The following is a 9,115-nucleotide window of genomic DNA, read 5'->3' as shown; positions in this document are numbered from 1 at the left end:
TAGATCAGTTGGATCAATTGCCTTCTGAGAAATTGCATTGAGGAATGCACATAGCTTCACGGTGGCTAGACGTATATTTGGAGGTAGAATTCCTCTTAATGCAACTGGAAGTAATTGCGTCATGAGAACGTGACAGTCATGGGACTTTAAGTTACAGAATTTCTTCTCTGGCACATTTATAATACCCTTTATATTCGAGGAGAATCCAGATGGTACCTTGATGTTGTTTAAGCATTCAAACATGATTTCCTTCTCCTCTTTGCTTAGAGTGTAGCTAGCAGGACGTAAGTAATGGCGTCCATCATCTGTCTTCTCTGGATGAAGGTTGTCTCTTTCTCTCAAACAACGCAGGTCCTGTCGTGCTTCAAATGTGTCCTTAGGCTTTCCATACACACCCATAAAGCCTAGCAGGTTCACACAAAGATTCTTCGTCAGGTGCATCACGTCGATCGAGCTACGGACCTCCAGGACTTGCCAATAGGGTAGGTCCCAAAATATGGACTTCTTCTTCCACATGGGTGCGTGACCGTTAGCGTCTTTCGGAATAGGTTGGCTTCCATGTCCTTTTCCAAAGACGACTTTCACATCATTGACCATATCGAGTACATCCTCACTGGTTCGGTTGCGAGGCTTGGTCAGGTGGTCTGCCTTCCCTTTAAAATGCTTGCCTTTCTTTCTTACGGGGTGATTTGCAGGAAGAAATCGACGATGGCCAAGGTACACGACCTTTCGACATTTTTTTAAGAATACACCTCTAATATCACCGAAGCAGTGTGTGCATGCATTATATCCCTTGTTTGACTGTCCTGAAAGATTACTTAGAGCAGGCCAATCATTGATTGTTATGAACAACAATGCTCGCAGATCAAAGTGTTCCTGTTTGTACTCATCCCACACACGTACACCTTCTTTATTCCACAAAATGAGAAGTTCATCAATAAGTGGTCTCAGGTACACATCGATGTCATTGCCAGGTTGCTTCGGGCCTTGGATGAGCACAGGCATCATAATGAACTTCCGCTTCATGCATAACTAAGGAGGAATGTTGTAGATACTTAGAGTAACAGGCCAAGTGCTATGACTACTGTTCTGCTCTCCAAAAGGATTGATACCATCTGTACTTAAAGCAAACCTTAAGTTTCTTGCGTTATTTGCAAACTCCGGGAATTATCTGTCGATTGCTCTCTACTGGGACCCATCAGCAGGGTGTCTCAACATATTGTCTACCTTACGGTCTTCTTTGTGCCATCGTAACAATTTTGCATGTTCTTTGTTTCTGAACAGACGTTTCAAGCGTGGTATTATAGGAGCATACCACATAACCTTGGCAGGGATTTTCTTACGCGGACGTTCGCCCTCAACATCACCAGAGTCATCTCGCCTGATCTTATACCGCGACGCATGGCATACCAGGCATGCATCCAATTTCTCATACTCTTTGCCACGGTACAGGATGCAGTCATTAGGACATGCATGTATCTTCTCTATTTCTAGCCCCATAGGACAGACATCTTGTTTTGCTTCGTAGGTAGTGGCGGGCAATTCATTGTACTTCAGAAGCATCTTCTTTTGGATTTTTAGTAACTCTCCAAATCCCTTGTCAGATACACCATTCTTTGCCTTCTATTGCAGCAATTCTAGTGTGGTTCCCAACTTTTTCTGCCCTGCATCACAAGTTGGGTACAACAATTTCTTGTGATCTTCTAGCATCCGCTCGAACTTGATCTTCTCCTTTTCACTTTCACATTCTCTTTGTGCGTCACGAATGACCTGACAAAGATCATCAGCCGACTCATCTTCTGCGGCTACCTCTTCTTCAGCTTCTCCCATTGCAGTATCATTGAAGCACGCACCATCAAGAATAATATCATTGTCGTCCCATTGTTCTTCTTCACCTTCTTCCATTACAACACCGGTTTCTCCGTGCTTTGTCCAACAAATATAGTTTGGCATGAAACCCGACATGAACAAGTGTGAATGAAGAGTCCTTGAGTAAGGATATTCCACCGTATTCTTACATATGGCACATGGGCAGCACATGAAACCGTCGCGTTTGTTTGCCTCGGCCGCACGTAACAAAGAATGCACGTCGTCAATGAACTCTTGGGAGCGGCGATCAGCATTATACATCCAATGACGGCTCATCTGCATTACATGACATAAATATCACATTAAAACCTAGATCATAATTAATTATTTATACAACATACGTGCCACCACAAAAGATACAAATTTATGAAAGCATCGCTACAATGTAGACAATCCCAACTACCACTAAAAGAACTAAAGCTAAAATACATTTCAGGAGCACAAGGATTTCGCGACCAATCTCAACTAAAACAGACAGATCCCCCGATTGTGCAACATCTTTGGGCTTCTTCGGCTGAATCACTGCCTCATTAGCCGCTGTATCTGCCTGTTGTGCAAGATATTTTTGCACGAGTTCAACATACTCTTCCTCCCAGTAGAAGCCTGAACATCGTCCACTGCCATCCCACTGAAATTAAAACAAAAAATTAGAACTTTAATCACAACCATCATGAAAATAGGTATAAACTAACCATAATCACTAAATACGATAAAATAACTCACATTGCGATCCGGACACTTGTAGAAGATACGATCCTTGTTGGGACCCTCCTTCTTCACTCGGTACTCCATCACAATCTTCGTCTCATCACGACACTTGCCGCATGGAATGAGAGGAAGGCCCGGCCTAAGTCGCTTTGGAAACCCATGAGAGGCCGAGGACCCGGAAGCAGTTGTCATCTACTCTCTATACTCATTTTTTAATACACTATAAATTTCTCCTTTTATAAACAAATAAAATTAACAAACTATAAAATTATCTAGATCTCTAAACAATGATATTTTTAATGGTCATTGTGTTCTCATCTTTTACTGCGGCAGGTAAGTAATTCACATGATATTTCCATAAATTAACAGAAGAATGGGAGTGTACACACATAACAGACTACTGCGACGATATCGGGACGTGTGAATAAATAACCATCCGTACTAGCTGACCTTGCTTACGTGATCATCTCGGCGAGCATTTCTCCACCGGACGGCACCGTACTTGGTCAAGGAAGAGCTCCGATTCTACGAGGAAGGAAACACGGTCTTCCACGACCGTTGTCGCTCTCCCTCGTAGAATCAAAGCTCCTCCTTGACGTCCGTTACCGCTCGGCAGAGAACATGCTCGCCGAGCTGAACACGGTCCGCAAGTTCAACTAGTACGGATTTGCTATAATTTTCTAACTATTTTCTAAGTTTATATTTATATATACTTTAACCTTCTTTCATGTAAATATGCAAGCTTGAAGTGATTTTGAGCTCAAATTACTTACAAATGAAAAAAACCACAATAAAGAACCATAAATATATATAGTGAACAAAATGGCATAAGAAAATGGTGAAAAATGAGAGTATGAGATTGGTAACCTTTACAACTGAAGAATCAACGGAGGAATCGAAGAAATCGACGGAAGAATGGATGGAGGAACAATGGAGGGAGGGAGGAAGCAAGAACACTACTGCAGTGAGCTTCAAAATGTGCTGAGCTCGGGCTCGGGGAGGAAGGAGGAGACAGCCGATTTATAAAGGGAGAACATTTAGTCCCGGTTGGTGGATCCAACCGGGACTAAAGGTAACTTTCCAACCCCGGGCGCAGCCACGGCCCAGGAGTAGACCTTTACCCCCGGTTGGAGCCACCAACCGGGAGTAAAAGTATACCTTTAGTCCCGGTTGGTGGCTCCAACCGGGACTAAAGGTCCCTGCCTTCTCTGTCTGGCGCAGTAGCCGTGGGGCAGGGACCTTTAGTCCCGGTTGGATCCTTCAACCGGGACTAAAGGTATTTCTAGTCCCGGGGGCAAAAAATTCTGGGACTAGAGCCCATTTTGGCCGAGGATCAAAGGTCTGTTCTCTACTAGTGATCTCTTTTCCTTTTCCTACTAAAGAATAAAACTAGTGCATCATCAGTTGCAATACAGTAATTCAAACAAACAAACATTGATTGTTTGGACTCAATTGAAAAGCAACTTTCTTAAAAAACAGAAAAAACTGAAAAGCAACTTGATTAGGTCCAAGACCATAAATGTTATTGGAAAAAGTCTACCTGACCCCCTCAACTATCATACTTGGTCTACTTCACCCCCTCAACTATGAAACCGTCTGTTTTACCCCCTGAACTATCTAAAACCGCCTATTTTACCCCCTGGGGCGGTTTTCAGCGGCGGTTTTGCTACAGTAACGTCTAATTAATTACAGACAAAATTGGATTTTCCAATTAATTACAGACAAAATTGGATTTTCCAATTAATCTAAGGCTACAGTAAAAATTTTGTACTAAAGTATACCGTATTATATATTCACTATGTAGATCTACTCATGTGAAGTCCAATAAAATTAGATTTTTTATTTTATGATTTTCTATGATTTACTATGATTTTTCAAAAATTCACCGAAAATAAATAAAAACAAAATCTAAAACCACGGGTACTGTAGCAAACCCGCCGTCACTGTAGCAAACCGCTGTCACTGTAGCAAAACCGCCGCTGAAAACCGCCCCATGGGGTAAATCAGACGGTTTTAGATAGTTCAGGGGGTAAAACAGACGGTTTCATAGTTGAGGGGGTGAAGTAGACCAAGTATGATAGTTGAGGGGGTCAGGTAGACTTTTTCCAAATGTTATTCGTCCTAAAAAGGTCATTTTAGTTTTCTTCGTAGTCATACCATCTTAAGTTGTACTAAGCTTATATGAAAACAAGTACCATTGTTTATGATACCAATAAATTGATTAGAGTCACCATAAAATCTATTTTAAACATATTTTTATAGTGTGGCTATTTGGTGTCATAAATGTTGATTCTGTTCTCTATTAACTTGCAAATTTGAGATAGATCTATTTAAAATGAAAATAAAAATATTTTTTTATGAGGGGCGAAGGGAATAGTTTACAACTTATACAAGTACAAAGGCAGCTTCACTGGATGTGCAAATGCCTCAAGGGAGCACTGTTCGGATCATCCACAGATTGAGATATATGGGCCACCTAAGTGGTGCCATCGTTACTCACATCAATTATTCTTTCTCCAAGCTCTGCTAACCCATAGTGGATTCCAATGTCCTTGTCTATCCCTCCAATACACACATCGTTCACTTGATTGTAATTCTCCTCGGATTCATCTGTCATGTCACTGGAAGCATACTCCTTTGCTGCATGGATGCTTTCAAGAGTCATTTCCACTTGTCTCATGGTTGGCCGGTCCTTGCTTACAAACTTCACACACATCGCTGCTAACAAAGAGATATCGATAACTTCCCCGGCTCCCTCTTATACAACTTGTGGATCCAATATGTCAACCAATTTATGTTCTGATAGAAAATGTTTCACGAGACCATAGCCCCCAGAGGACCTATAAGAGACTGGCTTCTTTCTGGTTAACAACTCAATAAGAATAACACAAAAACTATAGACATCGCTCTTCTCAGTAAGATGCCCTGTGCTATGATACGTAGGGTCTAAGTACCCAAATGTTCCTTGCACAGTTGTATCTAATCCAGTTTGATCAATGGGAATGTACCTTGAAGCTCCGAAATCTGACGGTTTCACAGTCAAATTGTCATCAAGAAGTATATTAGGAGGCTTGACATCCCTATGGATTATTGGCATTGAAGTGAGTGAGTGCAGATACGCGAGAGCCCTAGAAGTTTCAACTACAATTCTCATTCTATCTTTCCATGAAAGTGATACTAAAGTTTCGACATGAAGATGATTGTAAAGGGTGCCATTAGAAATGAACTCATAAACAAGTAGAGGAACTTCTGTCTCAAGGCAACACCCATGAAGCTTCACAATATTTCTATGGTTTATCCGAGACAAGATAATAACCTCATTTATGAACTCATCAATTTCTTTTTGTATCACTATCTTTGCCTTCTTAATTGCCACAACATGAAGTGTAGACAAAATTCCTTGTAGACTGTACCATGCCCTCCACCACCTAGCTCGCGAGCTTTGTCAAAGTTGTTTGTGGCTTTCTCTAGCTCTTCTAATGTAAGGATCATTCTCTCACTTATGTCTACCCTTTGACATACTAATTGTTGTAGCAACTGGCCATGGTTTTGCTTGAAAAATCTTTGTCTCTTTCTTTTCTTCCGTGTCATGATTCTATGGATCATAAATGTGGTGCTTAGCACTAGAAAAAGAATAATTGCTCAACTGCCAATTCCTAGGCCAATGATTAGCCCTAAAATTTACAAAAAAAATTGTCAACACTAGAAATATATATATATATATATATATATATATATATATATATATATAATAGTGCAATATATATGATCTAATATTTAGAAGAGATGTAGCTGAAATATGTCTCTTTGTATTAGAAAACAATTTTGTATAGCCAGTGTAATCACCTTAAAATAGGCCATCATCATGCTTGCTGTCGACTAGAAATAATCACTTTTTTCAAAAAATGAAAGTACATACAACATTTGATTTTGTGATAATCTGATGCTTTCTATCAAAGTAAATATTTCTTGTCATGCGAACATAACTAATAAAAAGAAACATCTACATTATTTATGATCACTCAACGTTTTAGTTTACTCCAATTATTCTGTATTAAATAAAAATAATGAAAAAAGTCAAAGAAAGGACTATCGGTCAAGATTAATCCAAAGGTTTCATATCAGATTCAACTCCATCCAAGGGAGGATCAGTAGAATTCATTGTTACAATCGTCCAACTTTAAAATTAGTTCAAAGATTTTTCATATATAAAATATATATACCATACCCACTAGATAGCAAAAGTTGGTAGGAAAGCATATCTAAGAGCAACTCCAAGAAAATCCATATCTTCCTAATTACTAGGAATACAGATGTTGATGAAAAAAAATATCCTCCAACAGTCTCTTTATTTGGTTGTCTAAGAGCATCTCCAAGAGCCTTTCTAAATCTCACTCTCTAAATCATCATTTAGAGAGTCATTTGCATAAAATCGCTTTCTATATCTTTTCACTCTCCAATAGTTTTTCTATATCTCATGCACACTCTGGAGAACCATTTTCGTCTTCTATTTTTGGTTAGCGAAAAATCCAAAATAGTAGATGGCTATATTTGGATAACCATTTAAAAAAGCTGTTGGAGGGTTGTTTTTCACCCAATTCTCTATTCCTAGCATTTAAGAAGAATAAAGAGAGTCTCTTGGAGTTGCTCTAAATATAGCCATCTATTCCGGATTTCTTACTAGTCAAAGATAGAAAACGAGAATGACTATCTAGAGTGCATATAAGAGATATAAAAAAACTAGAAAATAATTTTTATGCAAATGACTCTCCAAATGATAATTTAGAGACTAAAATTTCTAAAGACTCTTGGAGATGCTCTAATAAGAAACAGTGGTTATAAATCCAGAGAGAAAGAGAGAGAGTTATTTTGACAAGATGTATCAGGAAGGAAGTGTTATTACCTCTATTTTGTTTGACGCAGCCATTTGGAGTGTATGGGTTGCCGATGGTTTCCTTGGCACACTGGCATGAGTAGTTGCCAGGTAAATTTTGGCAATCACCAAAGCATTTATCCTGAAGCGTGCACTCGTCGATATCTAAGTAATAATCAAGGACAAAAACTAAGCAGAGCGGTAATATATTGTGTACTATATATATATACGGATTGGATATATAGATAGAGAAACAAATAAGGAAATAAATACCATGGCATCCGTCGCTGAGATAGGCGTTGCCTTGATAACCATTGTCGCATCGGCATACGTAGCCGGTGATGTAGTTAACCGTACGGCTGGTGGGATGGCAGGTGCTGTGACTGCTATGGCACGCGCTGGTGCCCAACAAATCTGCTGGGCACGTCGCGTTCCCAGCGCGCTTCGTTCAGCCGCCAAGGCACGACGCTGGATTCCAGCTCCCATTCCCGCAGCTCTTGAACCGCGAAGCGGAGCCCATGTCGTCCTGCTGCTCCAATAGCTCCCGAGGGAGCGGCAAGTGGATGAGGCGCATGGTGGAGTCATCCAGGGAGATGTTCAGGATTAGCGCCGCGGTGGCGCCGGCGTATTCGTCAGCGATCCACAACGCCTTGCCTGACGACATTGACAATGCCATCTACAACGTATGCAGGTAGTAGTCTGACGGAGACACGTACGTATGTTCCATCTCCCTACTAACCGGTAGGCAAATCCAAAGCACAGCTTGCTAAACAGGACAAGATCGTTTCATAGATGCTACCTGCTGATCCTCCCACACAACACAACACATTAACACAACTCGCCATTCCAAAATCCAAACCGCTGGCGAGTACCACGAATGCAAATTAAATCCAAACAAGTCTTAAGGAGGTGGCACCACACACCATATCACAACACAAATACTAACACACATGTTCATGCACGCATGATAAACACGGTGTAGCAACAAATAAAAGCACATGGATCGGCACCCTACAATGCAAGGAGCGTCATTCATGATCCTCCACCAGATTACGTACACAAAGATGCCAATCACCATATGATCCATTCAGTTTTCTCCTCTGATCAGAATGACACCCACTCTTACATGATAATTCACAAGCCCTGCAACTACAACTATCCTGGTTCGGACTTCACTGCTCATCGATATGAATACGGAATACCCCTCCTCGTATATCACCAGATTGAAATTTTCATAAGGGCCCGTTCGGTTAGGCTCATTCCTGGCTGGAACAGTTCCTGGTGATGCTTGACTGTATCAAATACAGCTGCGTTCCTGGCCAGATCGGCTCCCGGACTCGATCCCGTGAGAACCCAATGTGCCCTAAACCTGTTAGGATATTAGGCAATTTCCATGTCATTTTAATTCCATAAATCAACAGCATGATGATGACATATAAAGATTTGTTAATCATTGTAATCATGATATCAATTATATCCATGGTGAAAATACATGCTAGATCATATATCATGTGCAACATATAAAGATCAAAAGCATGTGAACTTGATTCATGAATTATAACAGAGAGAAACAGATGGCGTGATATACATCTCATATCTGTAACAAGCATAAAGGTACATACGGAACAACATGACTGTAAGAAGAAAACACATACGCAGAACATA

At 40.5% G+C, this 9,115-nt stretch overlaps 1 pseudogene; it reads right to left on the bottom strand.

Annotated features, from left to right (window-relative positions):
* Positions 1 to 5,053: 5,053 nt before the first annotated feature.
* On the bottom strand, positions 5,054 to 6,168 carry LOC136479124 (wall-associated receptor kinase 3-like; annotated as a pseudogene).
* Positions 6,169 to 9,115: the final 2,947 nt, after the last annotated feature.

Source organism: Miscanthus floridulus, chromosome 9 (genome assembly GCF_019320115.1).
Source record: "Miscanthus floridulus cultivar M001 chromosome 9, ASM1932011v1, whole genome shotgun sequence".
NCBI lineage: Eukaryota > Viridiplantae > Streptophyta > Magnoliopsida > Poales > Poaceae > Miscanthus > Miscanthus floridulus.
This window is presented reverse-complemented; position numbering and strand designations above follow the sequence as displayed.